Below are 18,573 nucleotides of genomic sequence, written 5' to 3'. Positions count from 1 at the left end.
GTCAGAGGCCTTAAGGGGACAGCCAGATATCAAGGCACAGGTGCATCTCAGAGCAAGCTGTGTTGCCTTTGGACCAAAGGACTGGGCCACAGAGGGCTTGGGAGAGTGAGGAGGAGCCGGAGATGGAGGACAGGAGGTAGAGGGATTGGTTCTGTACGTGGTAATGTCCTGGGGCAGAGGAGTAACAATGAGATTTGCCTTTGAGGAAAATTATTTCAGGGACTGTTCATAGACTGAAAGAAGTGAGAGAAGACTGGTTTGGATTTTGCAATGACAGGCTAATTACCAGCAGTGGGTGTGAGGCGTTGACTGCCGTATCTGTGCCTTCAGTGAAGACATCATAGCAGGGCAGTGGAGAACCTTCTCTGTCCCAGGTAGACCTAAGGTGACCTCCTGGCTTAGGGTAGAAGGTAATCTCATAGCCAACAGCATTCCTTGGTCAAGAAGGGCATGATGATGGGCCCTAGGTTGCCATGGAAACAGAAGTTCTACTTCCCACCCCACCCCAGCTAGCGGCAATGACCTGAGGCCAGCTGGGTAAGGCGTGATGTGAGATATTGTCTGACAGTCTTCACTTGTGTGAGGGAGTTAAGAGTACTAGGGGGCTGTGCAGAAGTCGGGTCTATTCTAGACAAAGACTTCCCTCATGAAGGCCAGGAAGCCTTCAGGGACAGACACCCAGTGATGCTAGACTTCCATTCTTGGTCTGAAGAGCAGAAGAAAGGCTACTGGAACAGGGCATATGGGGATGTTAGCTCTCAGACACCTGCAGACATTTTCTCAGAAATGCAATCAAATCCTCCCAGGTCATGCGGCTCAGGAGATTCTCTTAGATCCATTTCCCCCTCCGTAGCTCTAGACCTGTAGTCTCTCCACATGTGGTCAAAAGGAGACTCCTGATAGTGACGGAAGCCAATAGCATGGTTTTATGGAGGAAAAAAAATTTCTGGTTCGAGCCTCAGTGGGTCTTTTTGTGAGAAGGAAGAAGTGATGTCAGCTACATGACGAGATTTCAGTGAGAGGGAGCATGTAAAGGGACATGTAGAGTGTAGGTGCCAATTGCCCAGTCATCATCCCAAGCCTAGAGTAAGACCTGCCTGGATTTGAAAACCAACTCTCCAACTTTTTAGTTATGATTTGGGCAAGTTTTACAGCGTCTCTCAGCTGGCATTTTTGTCCTTAAATAAATGTAACAATTAATAACCATATACCCATCAAGTAGTTTCTGTAACAATGTTTTGCATGTTTCATACTGGCAACAATATTGTATGTGTGCCCTTTTAAAGCCCGTTAGCTAGGTAAAGAGACTGGACACGTTTGCGGTAAACAGAGGCTTGTAAACAGTAAACAGTACCTGAGGTTGTCTTCCTTGACATGCATTTAAGGGAAACAGTGACCCCAATCCATAGAGCTGTCAGTGCCAGTGAGCTTCCTGGCACCAGGCACGTGTTTATTATAAAGACTGCCCCCGTGGCTCTGTAGCCCAGAACTTCTACCTCTGCGTGTGCTCTGGAGAACAGTACCACGTTGTTCTGCTCAGAGGTTAGAGAGGCCACGGCAAAAGTCCCATCCGATTTCTCCAACCACCTGGAGTACAGGCTGAGACAGGAAGTAGCTATTGAAGGTCACTTAAGAACCTAAGTCCTCATCTCTTTCTGTCCAGGACACTGGATCTGATCAAGGCTGCTTAAGTTACAAACCCTGCGCCAAGGACCAGGGTCACATTCTGCCACCCCCTGAGCAGCAGTCTCTCTCCCAACAGCTTATTTCAGAGAGGAATTAGGCACAAATACACATCTGGACTCAAGGGTCTCAAGGCTGCCAAGAAGCAGCCATTGACCACAGGCCCCCGCCTCGCTGATTTGAGGGGAATCCAGTTTCCTGTTTTCACATTTACATTTACATAGTGCTGTCCTCACTAATGGGTCTCTCTCTCTCTCTCTCTCTCTCTCTCTCTCTCTCTCTCTCTCTCTCTCTCTTCCCCCCTCTCTCATGTGTGTGTGTGTCTGTTTCTCTTTGTCTCTCTCTCTCTCTGTCTCTCTCTGTCTCTCTGTCTCTCTCTCTCTCTCATGTGTGTGTGTGTCTCTGTTTCTCTGTCTCTCTGTCTCTCTCTCTGTCTCTCTCTGTGTGTCTGTCTGTCTCTCTGTCTCTCTGTCTGTCTGTCTGTCTGTCTGTCTCTCTGTCTGTCTGTCTGTCTGTCTCTCTCTCCCCCCTCTCTCTCTCTCTCATGTGTGTGTGTCTGTCTCTCTCTGTCTCTGTCTCTGTCTCTCTCTCTCTCTCTCTCTCTCTCTCTCTCTGCTACTGTTCGTAAACAATACATAATGTGTGAGAAAAGTTGCTCTTTCCTTATGTCTTAAAATCTACCAGGAGTCCTCAGGTCATACATGGCACCTTTTTCCCTTTGGGGCTCCTTCTTTGTCACCTAGAATGCCTATGTTCAGAAAAGAAAGAGATAGCAAACTCAATTTTTACACAGTGACATCTGGATTTTTTTTCATCCCCGGCACACTTTTGGCAATGGTTTTCCAAGATCCTGAGGTAGAGATCAGAGTCGTCACTCGGCCCATTTGGATTTAGCACCTGTGGCAGGGACACAGGGACACCTGCTCCGATTGTCACAGAGGGGGTGGGGACCAGAGCTGTAGAAAGGTTTATCAGCGAGGTGTGGGCATTGGCCAGGATTTGAATAAAAACACACCTAAAAGTTATTTTAGATGTATTTATTTTATATATGTGAGTACACTGTCGCTGTCTTCAGACACAGAAGAGGGCACCACATCTCATTACAGATGGTTGTGAGCCACCGTGTGTTTGCCGGGAATTGAACTCAGGACCTCTGGAAGAACAGTCAGTGCTCTTAACCACTGAACCATCTCTCCAGCCTTTAAAAAATATTTAGGGCTGGAGAGATGGCTCAGTGGTTAAGAGCACCCGACTGCTCTTCCAGAGGTCATGAGTTCAATTCCCAGCAACCACATGGTGGCTCACAACCATCTGTAAAGAGATCTGATGCCCTCTTCTGGTGTATCTGAAGACAGCTACAGTGTACTTATATATAATAAATAAATAAATCTTTAAAAAAAAAACAAAAAAAAATATTTAAATTCATGTGCATAGGGCATACAACTCCCTAAAACTGGAGTCACAAATAGTTGTGAGCTGCCGTATAGGTGTTGGGAGTTGAACCTGGGTCCTCTGGAAGAGCAGCCAGTGCTCTTAACCACTGAGCCATTTCTCTAGTCCCGAAGACATGCTTTTTTTTTCTTATCAGAGAACATTTCTTGGCTAAATCAAAGGAGTTAAATGGTGCCCATCTCTAGGACTCCTAAGGGCACAGATGCTATAATGCACCTGCTCATTGGTCAAGGTGAGGAAGCAAGGAAATGAACAGGAATGGAAGGCAGCTCTCCCTGCGTGCGGGTGTGGCTTGTGGACTGTAGGGTTCTGGAAGGTGGTAACCTCAAGCAAATTGTTTTGTCTGTGGCATTGTCTAATACAGGATGTGTTGTTAGCTTTGTTTCTGATTGAAATGGGTGCCTAAATGAAATGAGCCCAAAATACAATTGTTTTCAACTTGGTGTGGTGTTAACGCCTGTAATCTAGGAGGTGGAGGCAAGAAACTACGAAGCAAGTCTGAGGCCAGCCTGGGCTATGTGAGACTTTCTGAGTAAACCAACTTAGATGGATGGATGGATGGATGGACAGATGGATGGATGGATGGGTGGATCGATGGATGGATGGATAGATGGGTGGGTGGGTGGGTGGATGGACGGATGGACAGACTACGGACAGACAGGTGGGTGGGTGGATGGATGGATGAATGCATGGATGGGTGGGTGGGTGGGTGGATGGATGAATGGATGGACAGACAGACAGACAGGTGGGTGGGTGGATGGATGGATGAATGCATGGATGGGTGGGTGGGTGGGTGGATGGATGAATGGATGGACAGACGGACAGACAGACAGATGGACGGGTGGGTAAATGGGTGGATGGATGGATGGACAGACGGATGAACAGACAGATGGACGGGTGGGTAGATGGATGGATGAATGGATGGATGGATAGATAGAAAGATGGATGAATAAATGGATAGGTAGATAGATAGGTAGGTAAATATACATGGGCTTATCCAAAGCCCAGCGTGAGTGGTGGGGTTGTAATACAGAAGCGCTGTATACCCTTGTATTCCCTACACAGCCTCCTCTCCAATTCCAGTCCTCTAGGAGAAGGGCTGTTCTTCAGTTATCCCCACTCGGTGAGATATAAGAAGAGAGATGGGATCCATTTCAAAGGTTAAAAATGTTCATCCTGGAAAAAAGCCATTTTAAAAATCTTCACACAGCAACGGCTGACATGGGAGGTGATCCGCCCAGGCTGGGTAGCCCTGCCTGGCATGAGCTAGGTAAAGGACCCCTACCTGGCATCCAGCTCAGAGTTTATCAGCTGCTGCAGGCTGCTCTGTTCATTGACCACAGGGCTTTACCCTTGCGAGTGTCCCAGAATAGCCACTGCTACCTGAGAGCGGTCTGTCCTCGGGGACTCGTTATTGTCCCAGATAAACACCGAAGCCTCTGCCAGCACGTAATGGCTGTATTTAACTCTGATAAGTGATGGGCAGCCGCGTTCAAGCGAGTGGATCTCAGAGAGGGCCAGAATAATTGGACAAAGGCAAGGTGCCTTGGCAGTGGGCATTTCCTGCCTATCACAGTTCATGTCGTGGGGTTTTAGACACCTGGGAACAAATATGGCGGACAACAGGAGGCTTGCCTTATGAATGAGTAGGGCACGCCTCCTAGGTTTTGATTATGCAAATTGTGAGGTATTTAAGAAAGTTAATAAGAGTAAAAAGTTTGGATAACAGACTAAATTAACATGCTTCTGGGCAAAGCATGTGTCTCACATCGCAGAAAGGCTAGCTTGGCGCGGTTGGGTTTAAAATGAGAGCTTTTATTTTTCCGGGTCCACACTTCTGGGAATGGTTGTCTGGGAACTTTCTAAAACGCAGCAACATGCATCTTAGGTTTTAAGTCAGAGAGGTAAATGTGACAATGGTTGGGGGGGGCATTAGCATTCAAAGGACTTAAGAGTGCCACGGCTCGGGCTGGGGATTTAGCTCAGTGGTAGAGCGCTTACCTAGGAAGCGCAAAGCCCTGGGTTCGGTCCCCAGCTCAAAAAAAAAAAAAAAAAAAAAAAAAAAGAAAAAGAAAAAAAGAGTGCCACGGCTCTGTTTTGCTCTTAACCCTTTGGAAAGTTTTATGGGCAATTAAATCACTTTTTCAGAAAAGCTTCCTCTGTGAACTTGCCAGGTAGACAGAGGATCTCTCCGCCCTTTTAGTGTGCAATTGTCATCCCATAAGAGTCTGTATCATTCTTCTGGTTAGAAGGGAAGGCCTATCTGGTATCTGAAGACAGCTGGTCGTAGAGACCATGCATGGTGGCACTAGGCTTTGTACATGGGAAACAGTACGAGGAACATGGATGAGTTATCCTGCTTTCAGACAAACCCGTCATTCAAAGAAAACCTAAAGTCTGAGGTACAAGTATGAGCGCTTTCCCAGAATCCTTTGCTTTCAGAGGCACTGTAGAAACCTCTGCCACAGGTGTGCGAGTGCACATGTCTGTATGTGTCTAGCCATGTCCAGAGCAAAAGTGATCCTAAAGCTCTGGACTTGATGATCCAGAAAGGGCACCTTCCTTGTGCAGTGACAACAGATTAACATCTAGTTGCAAGACTACATGCTTGGTACTGACCTTTGTCAACAGTCCCCCATGAACCTGAGGGAGTTAAGGATAGTAGAGAGCAACACCCAGGCTCCCTCATCAAGCCCTGGGCAAGGGCTAGTGAGAAACATGTACAAGAACACAGAGATAGTTTGAGTGGGCATACCAGACTACTCTCCCGTTTCCTGTAGCTTCTCCTCTATGTACATAATTGGTCATTGTGTATTCATTTAGACAGCGGGGACAGGTTGCCCATAGGAATTTGCTGTGTCACAAATCTCCTTAGCCTCTGACAGGATCGCTTTCCGAATCCCCAAGACTCCATCTCCCCTGTTTTAGAGGCCTCTGTATGTTACTTACCATTGAAAACTGGGAGAATGGAACCCATGCTTGCCCTCTTGTCATAACACCAGGCTTGTAGCCCATGCTGCCAACAAGGGGCCTCTGCCTTGAACCAGCAATGCCACCCCCACTTCAAAAGTTGCCAGCAGAAAGAGACTGCCACCCTCTGGCCTCTGGGGATGTCCCAGGTGCACAAGTGTGCCAAGAGAGGAGAGGAAAGGACACGCACAGTCTCCTCTGCGTGCTCTTAAAATAAGCGGCGTGTGAGCAGAGCAGCAGGCCTGGGCTGCAAAAAATAGAACTCCATGCAGCTGCACCCTTTGGAACTTGGGGGGAAAACACATATTATTTACCAGACAATAATAGATACCAGAGAATAATAATGATTATTATAGTGTTTGGGATGGCAAATGCTGTACTTAAGGTTCCAGAATGGCTCTCATTATGAGCCCGAGTTCCCAGTCTCTTATGAAAGCCTAGACATTTTCTCTCCATAGGCTGGGGCTGGGCACACTTGGTCTTTGTCCAAAGGTGATTTGAATACAAAGACACTTATTTGAGAGATATTCCTTCTTTTCTTTCTTTCTTTTTTTTTCCTTTTACTTTCTGGGTTGTGATTGCATTAAAGGAAAATGCTATATGCATCATAGAACAAACAGCCGAAACAAAAATCTTGATGCCTCCCGGTTACTGGAAGGAAATGTTAAAAACCCCTGTGCTCGCGTGCGTGCACACACACACACACACACTCACACACACACACTCATGTGCACGCACGCACAAACACGCGCGCACACGTACACACACGCACGCACGCGTGTACACACACACACACACACACAGAGACACGTGTGCGTGCCGCCTAATTCCAATATGTGGTCACTCTTGGTCCCAGGCCCAGAGTTGGGGGTATTTCCCCGCCTCCACAGCAGTGTCCCCAGAAAAAGTGACCCAGTGTCTTCTAACCCACTTTTCATTGCCTAACTCTTTCGCAACTTCCTGAGGCCTCCAATGTGCCTCCATTTCTTTATGATTTTGTTTGGGGTCTCATCCTCCAGACAGAAAGGGGGGCTAGGCGATGCAAACTCCGCATATTCAAACTTGCGGGTGCCAGATGTAGAGATTTCCTTGCCCTCGTAGCCCCGCCCCTGTCGTAAGCCCCGCCCCGTTGCATATTTGCGGTCTTTTGCATTTACACTTTGATTATTTAATATACATATTAGCTGCACACGGCTCTGGCGATTTAATGTGATTTGGGGAACTCAGGCATTTCCTCCCATGCACACTGAGAATTTCAAACCTTGGTTTTGGCTGCTGTTATTATCGTTGTCATTAGCACCAGGGTTTGGACAGCATGAGCTTTGGTGGAGTCCTCCCGATAAGTGGCTGACCTCCTCCTTGTTCGGCTAAAACCCTGAGCCAGTTACCAGGGCTCCATGGCCCCCAGTTCTCCTATAAAGTGAAATTGCCACATTTTATCTCTAGGGTTCCCTTTGACTGCTAAATTGTATCATCTCTCGGAAATTATTTGCTCCTTATTCCAAGAATAATCTCAAGGGTTGTTGTAAAGATGTTTGTGAGTCTTGTGTTTTACCATTTCTCCTTTGCCGAGTTTCACCCTTTCTTGTTTCTCATAACCACATTTATTGGCGGAGGGACTCCTTGGGGACGTAGTGGAAGACAGCTGCTTAACTCGTTCATTGCACAAAATTGAGTTGAACACTGATGACCAGCAGATCAGCTAATGCAGAGAAGAGAGTTAGATGACCCAGGCCAGAGCCCCCGGGATGTCACCGTTTGCAGAGGAGACCTCTAACTAGCTGTTTCTCGGCAATGCTTGACTCTTCAAGAGGCCTGGTAACAAACAACAGACACCCGTAAGGATAAAGGTGGAGCCTCAAGTGTGTGGGGAACGTGGAGATAGCATCCCCAGGAAATAGTTTGAAAGTTCGGTTTGAACCCCCGGCCCAAGTCCATCACGCATGGGTGGTTTGTTGTCCGGCCACCTTGTGCTCTTGCGTTCTTTGGATGTGAAGAGCTGTCCGTGGCTTGCCTTTGACAAGTAATAATAGTGAGTCTCTGAGACCTCAGACTCCAGAGTTCATATGCGAAGGGCAGCTATGGGGTCTGGAGACCTGGGTCTCTCTAGGACCTTGCATGGCTTCGGAGTGACCCTGGGTGACTCAAAAGACCTCATCCTGGTTAATCATGTAGTCCTGTGGAGGCTGAGTGTTGCTGGTTGCAAAGGGCACTGTGGTCTTTGGGGAGGGCGTGGTCCATCGCGCCCATTCTGGTTTTCCAGAGAGGGCTGGAGCTTCAGTTCCTCGCACAAAGCTGGCAGGGCTGATCCCGAGCAGACTGAATGAAGCTCTCTGAAATCACACCGCGGAGCCCATACTGGGACTCATCTTAGAGCGAGCTGGCACCAGAGCTGCAGCTCTCTCACTTCTGACTGGTTCTCTGCAGCTAGACGGGGTGGGAGGAGGTGGGCGGATCGGGGAGAGACTTGGTCCGGCGCGTTCTCATGGTTCCTTCTCATCTTTTCCCAGGAACACTCGCTCCCAGGGTACATTGCATGGAGAGAGGGCGTGGAGCAAACCAAGTCATGCCATCCAATGACACCAGCTGCTCAGCTCACCACCTCGCTCTGGCTAAAACTCAAGCAAATAACACAGCTTCCCGTCATTAAACATCTTGGAGGAAGCAGCCCTCCCTGGTGGCCTCAAGGCCGGAGAAGCCAGCAGGTCTTGGACCCATCAAGCCTGGGCCCAGCATTCCTGCCTACTTCATCTCAATTCTCCCCAGAAGAACTTAGGGATATCGCTGGTTTAAAAACAACAACAAAAAGCAAAACAAAACACCAACCCGCCACAAGGACCAATGTAGGTATTCTTGCCCCCATCGTCAAGGCTCTACGGATGAGGCTGGAGGATGACAGGGACTGGAAAATAAGAACCTTTTATAAAAATCTTTTTAAGAACTGCTGTGGTTTGCTGCTACGATAAGAATTGTGAGTTGCTTTTACAGTTTAGGAACGGAACTGTTCACGTTTTTTGGTGGGGAGACGGGATGGTGCTGGAGTTCTCAATGCCTCAGACTCATCTCTGCCCAGCCCACGATGCACTTTTAAATGAAGAGGTAGAATATTTTATCGGCTACTCTACTTTTCATGTTATTTTTTACAAAGGCCACCTTTATCCTTTTTGATGCCATATTTTCAGTGTTACACTTTTATGGCTTTTAATTTTCGATCTGCCAGATGTAGGAAGCAGCATGGATAGTTTATACTGTGGTTTTAACAGAGACCGAATGCCAAGAGAACTCGGTAAATGTTTATTCTTCTCAGCTTTCTCTTGAAATGCCCCTAAATAGCGCCCCATTTGGGAACAGAGCAAGAGTGTTGAACTGAAGACCAAAATGCCCTCAAGGTGTAATATAATCTGAGGGGGGAATATTTGCTGGGCGTCAGGAAAGACTCGGATGAAATTTCAACCCTGATGGTTTTCCGTGGTCCAGGAAGTCAGCGAGACAATCTCTCTCTGCGCAGAGTCCTTTCATGATAATTAGAATGGTATGGACGAACCGATGCAAACAAGAGAGAAAGTGAGAAAGATCGCTGGATTCTGTTTCACTGTTTGCTTTCTCCTGTCATGGTTAAGAGAAATGTGCAATTCGATCCTCAATCAGTGGGTGGAGGATAACAGGGTAGATTTACTTGTGTGCACTTGTACAGTTGTAGCTGCGAGTCCAGAAGTCCTCTAGAACATGTGTACTGGCACTGAGTTGCAGAGACTGTCGTGGAGTGCCCCAGTCTGATGAGTACGAAAAAAAAAAAAAGAAAAGAAAAGAAAAGAAAAAAAATCCCCAAAAAAGAGAAGAAAACTTTAAAAAAAAAATCAAGTCAAATCACCTTGTGATTCAGTGTATCTGTTTACTAACTCAAATAAAAGCAATTGTTCCCTCTGGAGGGGTCCAGGTGCCCCGCCCCTCCAGGTCCCCGAGCCTCAGCAGGAGGGTGACAGAAGGCAGGAGGGCAGGAGGGGCTGGTGTCGTCTCAGCTTCGCGGCTGCACTGGGGCCGCGGATGCGTGTACATACTGTATTTCTATATACGCCTTTGTACAGTCGAGTCAAGCTACTGTTTTGCAGGCGCTCCTTATTTATTAGAGCCGTGAGAGCTTGGGGGTGGGGGGGACACACCTGGCGAGCAAGCTCGCTTTTTAAACATAAAATGGGGGGCAAGGGAAGGGAGGCGGGAGGGAGGGGTTGCTCATAAGCCCAGGGAGAGATTTATAAAAGGGAACGAAAAAGAAAAAAAGAAAAAAAAAAAAAAAACTTCCAACGACAAACTAAACCAGCTTACAGCCCACCACCAAGCCACGCCCCTACAGGAAGTTGCCGCCCCTCTGGGCACTCCTTTTCCTGCCGTGTCAGAATCATCAGACAAATAAATCTCTAAGAAACGTTAGCAGCGCACTTACATGTGCTTTTTTTCTTTGGCTTTTCTCTTTCTTAGATCATTGTTGTTATTTGCCTTGTTGTAGAAAGTGCTTATTCCTCAGTCCCTGGAGACACTTTTTAAAGGTCATGAGGTACGGGGCCGCCCGGCCCAAACTGCCATTTCCGGGTCAGCTACCCCAATTCTGACCAGAGACAAGTGTGCACAAGCGGGCTCTGGGGCTTGCAAATTCTGCTGGCCTTGTCAGCTCCGAGACCTTAGATCTCGGGTCTGAGAGTCAAGTAGCTAAAAGTAAGCACTTGCCTTGGGTTCCACTCCACCACCATCTCCTCACACTTGACCCCACCTCACCCCTTTTGCTCCAGGGCCCACTGCGGCTTTGGCTGCAGCTTTGTTCTGATGGAGTGGGGTCACCTGAAAACACCAGAAGATTCCTAAGGTAAAACGTGCATCAACTGTGGTTCTTACCCAATGAAAATCAAGTCCCATCCTCGGGTTCTATGTGTGAAAAGAAAGCAAACCTCAAACTTAGCAAAGCAAATGGGGGTGTCCACGATCCCACAACTAGCTGATTTAGCTTGTCAAAAAACAAACGCTCGCTCATTAAAACATTAGGCACCGTGAACCCATGCTCTAAGCAGCCGGCTTGTGGACTCCAGAAGCCTGGTTTCTTTCTCTTCTGGAGCATGGAGAACTCTTGCAGGCTTCCAGGTGAAGATTTCAGTGACTCCGTGTAAAGTTCCTGGTGGCAGACCTAGTGAGGACATAGACATGTCAGACCTGGGGCACCTTCTGTGGCTGTCTGGGTTGCTTTTGTCTGTTACCCAAAATTGTCGAGCAAACATTTTGGCCCAGCTGGAAACAAAAGACACCTTTGTGCCCACCGGGAAAGAGTTTGTGGCATCTCATCAGCCACTGTCTCTTTCTCCTCCCTCCCTCCTGATCCTGGTGTTCTCTGAACGTATCCTTCTCTTGAACCGTCAAAACCACACACAAAGAGAAACAGAACAGTTGTGGAAGCAAGAACCAGCCCGTATCAAACACACAGACAATGGCCTCTCTTCCTCTCCATAGCAAGCAGGTGAGGAGAAGCCTCTTTCCCTGTTAGCACTGAGGAGAAGCTCAGTGGTTTGGTTACCACCCCAGTCACACAACTGGTAAATTGTAAGGCTTGATAGACCTGGGTCTGGACTGGGTCTGGACTGGGAGAAGTGGCTGACATCCTCAGAGGGGTCACTTTGATTCCCTTTAAATTGGCAATGGTGAGCTAGCTGTCGTGGAACATGACTTTAATCCCAGCAGAGGATTCAAGAGGCCATCCTGGTCCACATTGTGAGTTCCAGGACAGTCAGGGCAGTGTAGAGAGGCACTGTCATAGAAAACAAAACCTGAAGCAGTGACGCGATAGCATCTGGACATGGCCTTTGTTTCAGATGGGTGTTTCTCACCCTGTGGGTCAGGACCCCTTTGCAGACAGAACCACCCTTTTACAGGGGTCATCTAAGACCATCGGAAATATCAGACATCACATTACAGTTCATAACAGTTGCAAGTTACAGTTATGAAGCAGCAATGAAAATAAATTTTATGGTCGGGGCCACCATAACATGAGGAACTGTATTAAAGGGTTGCAGCATTAGGAAGGTTGAGAGACACTCTTGTAGCTCAGACCATGGGGTGAGTGTTGGAAGGTATTGTCTGTGGCTTCTTCCTGGGGTGGGGGCAGAACTGGGGACATTCTATTCTGAGAAGTGCACCAGGCCGTATTTTCAAGTTGTCAAATCCCTCACCTGTCTGCTGCCCGGGGTAGACTAGAGAAAAATGAAGCTTGCAGTCTCTGTCCCTGAGGCTCCTCACCCCTCACAGGACAGGGCTGTGAACAGGACCGACCACTTCTTGGTCTCACCGAGACTCTGCCTGGATGTTTTCTAGAGTTGTATCACTGGATTTCTGGGCGCTAGAGTGACAGATTTGAAAGCCACCTTCCCTTACAGGTGCTTCACGGTTATAGAGGCCCAGGAACTACAAGTAGGCCTAGATGCCAGAGCCACGGACCCAGCTTTGGTGGTCTCCCAGCCCTACTGACTCCCTCGCCATGGCCAGCCTTACCCACAGCCTGTGTCTGATTTGGTAGCCCTGCTCTCTCCCCAAGTCCTGTGCCTCTGTCCCCAGTGGCTCTCCTAACTCCCACAGTCTCGGCTCAGAGCAGCTTTTCTTCCTCCCAGCACAATGATTGTCATCCCCATGCAGGCACACTGCCTAGTCAGCCACACACCTCTCCGTGTCCTTTCTCTGAGAATGGGGGTCATGTCTTACTGGCCTCGTTTGCTAGTCTAGAGGAAATCATGATTCTTATAAACACTTACAATCCACTGCTTTCAAGCCTCCCTTCCCGTGCCAGCCCCACATCCCCACACAAGGGCAAACCTGACTCCCTGGGGCACAGTAGGTGGCTTTCCTCCAGGGTCCTGCACCCACAACTGAAATGGACTAGAGTCAGTTCTGATGACCTGTACTGAACAGTCTTCCATGTCCGCTGAGCTCCTCAGAGGCAGGCTCTATGGCCCACCTCACTCTGTTTCCCACCCTTGGAACTGAAGCGCTTTGATCCTCCAGCCTATTGGTGGAGGCTGAGCAACAGTAGACCCTGCAGGCAGAGACACATGGCAGTGAGCACTGAGGAACTGGTGAGTTTCATCTTCTGGTGCCAGTGCAGAAAAGGGCATGGTTGCTGCCCCCGTGTTCCTGCGCTGAACACTTGAGCCAAGGTAGCAGAACCATTACATGTTGTGCCCAGAAGAGCCTTGGCGATAAGCTCGTACCTTGATCCTTACACACATTAATAGATGACAAGTTAGACTACAAACCCAGAGAGGGGCTCTTATTCTGTCTCCTGACAGCAGTTACTACCATGTGGTGCTCTCACAGCAAAGGGAAAACCTTGCTGAGAAATAGCTCATCCATTACCCATGAGAGAAGTGTGCTAAGGACTTCATTTATGTTCACTTTACCTTTCACCACCTCTATCACCATAACTACTACCACCACCACCATCACCACCACCACCACCACTACCACCACCATCACTACCACCACCACCACCACCATCACCACCACCACCTCCATCACCACCATCATCACCACCATCACCTCCATCACCACCATCACCACCACCATCATCCTCATCATCACCACCACCATCACCATTACTACCACCATCACCACCACCACCACCATCACCTCCATCATCATCACCACCACCACCATCTCCACCACCTCCATCACCACCACCATCACCACCACCACCACTATCTCCACCACCACCATCACCACCACCACCACCATCATCATCACCACCACCACCATCTCCACCACCACCACCATCATCATCATCACCACCATCACCACCACCATAACCACCATCATCACCACCATCATCATCACCAGCATCATCACCATCACCTCCACCATCACAACCATCATACCACCATCACCACCATCATCATCATCACCATCATCACCACCATCATCACCACCACCATCATCATCACCATCACCTCCAGCACCATCATCATCACCATCACCACCATCACCACCATCATTCTCATCACCATCTCTACTTCATACCATAGAAACAGGCAGGTAGATGAAGGGATTTTCTGACCAGGACACAACTCAGCAGGGGCTCCAGAGCTGAGCTGGCTTTATAATCACTCAGCAATTATAATCAGAGAGATCAGACCACCTCCATGGGGCCTACACACTGAGCACAAGACATAAGGACATCGAAGGATCTTACATTATGTGTGTGTGGGGGGGAAATTATAGCTCCTTTTCCTGACACCTGATTCAAGACCAAATATGTGGCTGTCCCAGGTACTGTCTGGGGGACGCTGGAGTGCCTGTGTTACCAGCAACTCAGAAAGTAAGTGAGAAGTAACAGGCACTTTGTTATCCATGTTACATTTCCTGGGACAGGAAGAGGGGGCTAGCAGGAGCAGACTCTTTTGTCTGTTTTCTTCAAACTAGGGTCTCTTCCATGGCACGTCACAACTTGGTGAAGGCAAGCCTAACCAGGCAACCGAGAAAGTGGACAGATAGACAATGATTAAGACCTCTGTGTGCCAGACACTACCACAGTCGCTGGGACCCATGTGAGCCTCTGTCGGTTCTCAGTGCGAGCCTCATTTCTGGGTGAGGAAACTACAGCCTGGGCAGGGTGAGAGAAGAACAGCCCAGGTTTGAGCCCTATGTGCCAAGTGCAGTGCCCTTTTGATGGCCACAGCTCAGCTCATCACCCAATCTATTCAAAACGAGCCCAAGGGACCCATCGGCGTGCAGCCAGTCTTATGACAATGGACCAGACTCTCCTTTCTGTTTCCTCACACGCAGACTGGTGTCTCACTAGCAGGCAATGAAGTCTCCACGAATCAGGGGCCACTATTCTCAGTTCTAGTGGACATATATCCAAAGCTTGTTAATTGCTTCAGCCTTGTCAGACCTGAGGTAGGCACCTCATTCTCACTTCCCAAGCTGAGCACACAGAGAGACTTGGTGCAGAACCCAGAACCACGTTCGGGCAGTAGAACACCTGAACCTTTCCAGCATGCTTGCACTGGGCCATTCTGGGGAAGGGAGGGTTTCTGCATCCGAAAGCATCTGCGTGACCAAGCCTTTCATGGCAATCCCTTTCGTGGACACCCTCTCATTTTTGAGAATGACTGGAGTATCAACCCTAGGAGCAGACATAAAGGATGCAAAAGTAATCCCTTATCCCCAGTGATAGGAAGGCCAAATGCCTCCATCTATTTACCCGAGGCAGTTTTTTGCTCGAATGAGGACTCTGTTTTGCAGGCATTGCCAATACATCAGAATGTTCCAGAAGACTCCCGAAAGCTATGTGCTGTGTTGATTTCCACTAACCGCTTGCCTTGGAGCATGAGGCAAGAGTCTGACCTGTGTGGACTGGCTTGCTCGGGAGGGAGGCAGGTTCCTGGCCCCTCTACCGGCCACCACCCACAGTCTGAGCCATGGACTGGGCCCCTGCAGACCCTTCTGCCCTCTTCTCCTTTCCATCCCTCATTCTCGGTTTCCTTCTGACTTCTTGAGGGTGGGCTTTTGAGAAGCCCAGGTGTTTTGAATGGGAGGGGGTCGAGGGATGGAGGGGCAGGCTGTTGGGGAGGGTGTGTGAGGAGTGACCACAAAGCCAGCTCACAGAGGACACAGGAACAGCACATGTGTGTTTCTGAGGCCAGAAGGCACTGGATTTTGAGGATAAAAAAAGAAAACACAAAAACAAAAACAAAAGCTATTTCCCTTCTCCCGAGTCTTGTGTAAACATACACACTTCCTTTAAATGCTCCATATGACGTCCTTCTCTTTATGCTGTTGCAAATGCTTGGGGGAGATGCTTTTTAGGAAAGGGCAGGTCGTGGGTGAGCGAGCTCTGGAAGCAGGCCTCTTTTCTGGCTTTCCTAAGGCAAAGGGGAGAGCACATGGTAGGCAGAACAGGCCAGCTTTGCGTTCTTTCTAGGCTAAGTTAAGCAAAAGGGATGGATTGAAACATTGAAACAGATACAGCAGGGAGAAAGAGTTTTAGGAAATGGCAGGGCCCAGTGGACGCTGTTTTATACAACACTCCCCCAAGCACCCCAGAACCATGTCCTCAACCTCCCCTGTTTACACCACGTGTAACTTCACACGCTGAAGCTGGATTAGAGCTCAGGTCTGAAGGCCAGAAATACAATGAGATACTTTTATACATATTGATCTTTTTAAAAAGTTTGTTTTCATGAAACTTTAATTCCCCCCTTTCCCTCCCCGCCTCCCCCTCCATTTTTAGCTTTTTAGTCTAACTGCTGCCCATTTTTAGCCCTGTTCTTTGTGAAATGCTAATCCGGCCCAGGGTTTTCGTTTTCCGGGTGTCACTTTTCAGAAATTGTATATCTGCATAGCAACCCCGAGAGGGCTGCCTCTGTCACGGTATCACATGTCAGAAAGATGAAAAGGGCTTCCAATCCAAGCTCTCCACAAACTTGGCCCTCCAATGGGCAGGCAGAGTGCCTTGGCCTTCACATAAATGGCAGCAGAGAGTCGCAGGGCCAGAGAGGTGCAAACTTTTATCTTGTTGATGACAGCAAGCGACACATGACCTCAGCTCACTCGGTGGGGACGATCAAACCAGAAACAAAGGCCGTATTTTTCTCTCCTCTCGTCCCTGCTGTCAGCTTCCAAGTGCAACCTGAGCCTGGATTCCGAACCCAGTGTCCAGATTAGAGATTGTTGACTCAGATTTAGCGGTGAAACGTGAGCCCGGTTCTGCTGATGGCAGGCCTTGAAGGCGCAAGTTTACTTAAGCCAAGAGAAAGATTGTATGTCAGACTAGAGCCTGGCTTTTCTTTATCACAAACTTCCTGGTCTGCCTCTGTTTTAATAGTTTCCACCAAGGGAGAGGGGGAGAGAGAGAGAGAGAGAGAGAGAGAGAGAGAGAGAGAGAGAGAGGGAGAGAGGGAGAGAGAGAGAGAGAGAGAGAGAGAGAGAGAGAGAGAGACTCTCTTCCATCTCTTCAATGTCATAAATCAGAATATTAACGAGTGTGTAGCTGGCTTTGCCACAGTCAAAGACACTCAACTCTCTGTCCTTCTTTCTGGTGGGCAATACATAATAACCAATGCAGAATCCGCTCAGAAAGGATGAAAAATGGGTTTGACCTCGCCATTTAGAGGCTGTTTCCCGGTACTCAGGCTCCAATGCCAGTTACAAACTCGCCTTTGGAGGGGAGGGCGAGTCATCAAGAGAAGTCATCACACCGCCTCCCCATAGCTGTCTCTCCCCCTCCCCCACCCCCACTTTTTTTTTTTTTTTACTTTGGCGTCCTTCTGGCTTTTCCTTGGCTTCTGATTTCAACCCTCGTTTAGATTCTCTGCGCCTTCAGTAATTTATGTGCAAGATATTTTCCCCAACTTCCAAATGTTTTTCCATTTGGCAAAGCGTGTACTGAAGCCTCCACACAATGTAACCGTAGAGTTCACTTATGCTAGAAAACATAAGCCCAGTCGATGGAAAAGCCTGTGCAGCCAGCGGCAGTGACCCCGTGGCCCCAGGCTGTCACAGGCTGATCCTCCGGGCCACCCCTGGGGATACAAGGGGGAGGGTACTAAGAGGAGTGTCTTTTCCAGGTTGCCACAGATGCTCTGCCATCCACCTTCCTTGTCTCCAAAGAGGGAGCCGTTCCTTCCAAGTGCCTTTCTCCATAGCTTTTTGGAAGCTTCAGGGTGACATACGGAGAATCGTTTCCCCAGTCTCCTGATGGCTTTTACATGAGCAGCTATAATTTGGATGGCTTCCTTCAGGTCTGAGGTCCCTACGGTATCTGTTATGGGGTGTGGGGAACAGTCACTGCCGTCAGCCCCGCTCTGTTCTCCGTTACTGCGAACAAAGCTCCACGCCCCTCTTGGCAGGGAGGTGGAAACCCGGGAAGGGGCGAGGCAGAAGTCCACACATCACTGGACTGATTTCCATTAATGACTTCTCAGTCCCGAGTCACGGATTTAGGACTAAGACAGGCAGTGCCTCCCCTGATGCAGTACCTGGCCCTTTCCCCCAGGGCCCGCCTTCCCCCATCCCCCATTTCCCCAAGCGTGGGCGGTCCGGGCCCCTCTGTGACACATTCAAAGAGGTTAATGAGCCTGTTTCTGTCCAGTCACTCAGAGGCCATAACTAGACAACATTTGGCTTCTGAAATGCGAGCTATCCTTCAGTAATGGGCATTTTTTTCTTCCTAAACCGTTACAATAGAACAAATTCTCCCTGTATTCCCGTTTTCACGGGGCACGTGATGCTGTGTTCTCTCAACTCTTGACCCAGTAATTTGTTGATTAAATAAGCAAATCAAAAATGGAGAGCCATTCTAATAAGAAGGAGGCTGGACAGGGAGGTATTTTGCATAGCGGGTATGGTCTAATCTTCCAGGAGCCCTCTTACCAAGGGCTAGGGGTGTAGAATGGACTGAGGGACAGACAGAACTGACCATGAAAGAGGAGTGGCGCT

General features: G+C 48.7%; 1 protein-coding gene across 2 annotated transcripts in view; it reads left to right on the top strand.

Annotated features, from left to right (window-relative positions):
- Sobp (sine oculis binding protein homolog) overlaps nt 1-10,533 on the top strand; it is a 179,163-nt gene extending 168,630 nt beyond the window's left edge. For both annotated transcript variants that reach the window (NM_001104640.2, NM_001412110.1), the window contains exon 7: nt 8,616-10,533. The gene's annotated coding sequence lies outside the window, so the exon portion shown is untranslated. The remainder of the gene's footprint in view (nt 1-8,615) is intronic.
- Nucleotides 10,534-18,573: the final 8,040 nt, after the last annotated feature.

Source organism: Rattus norvegicus, chromosome 20, assembly GCF_036323735.1.
Source record: "Rattus norvegicus strain BN/NHsdMcwi chromosome 20, GRCr8, whole genome shotgun sequence".
Classification (NCBI taxonomy): domain Eukaryota; kingdom Metazoa; phylum Chordata; class Mammalia; order Rodentia; family Muridae; genus Rattus; species Rattus norvegicus.
The sequence above is the reverse complement of the archived record's forward strand: the minus strand, read 5'-3'. Positions and strand labels throughout refer to the sequence as shown.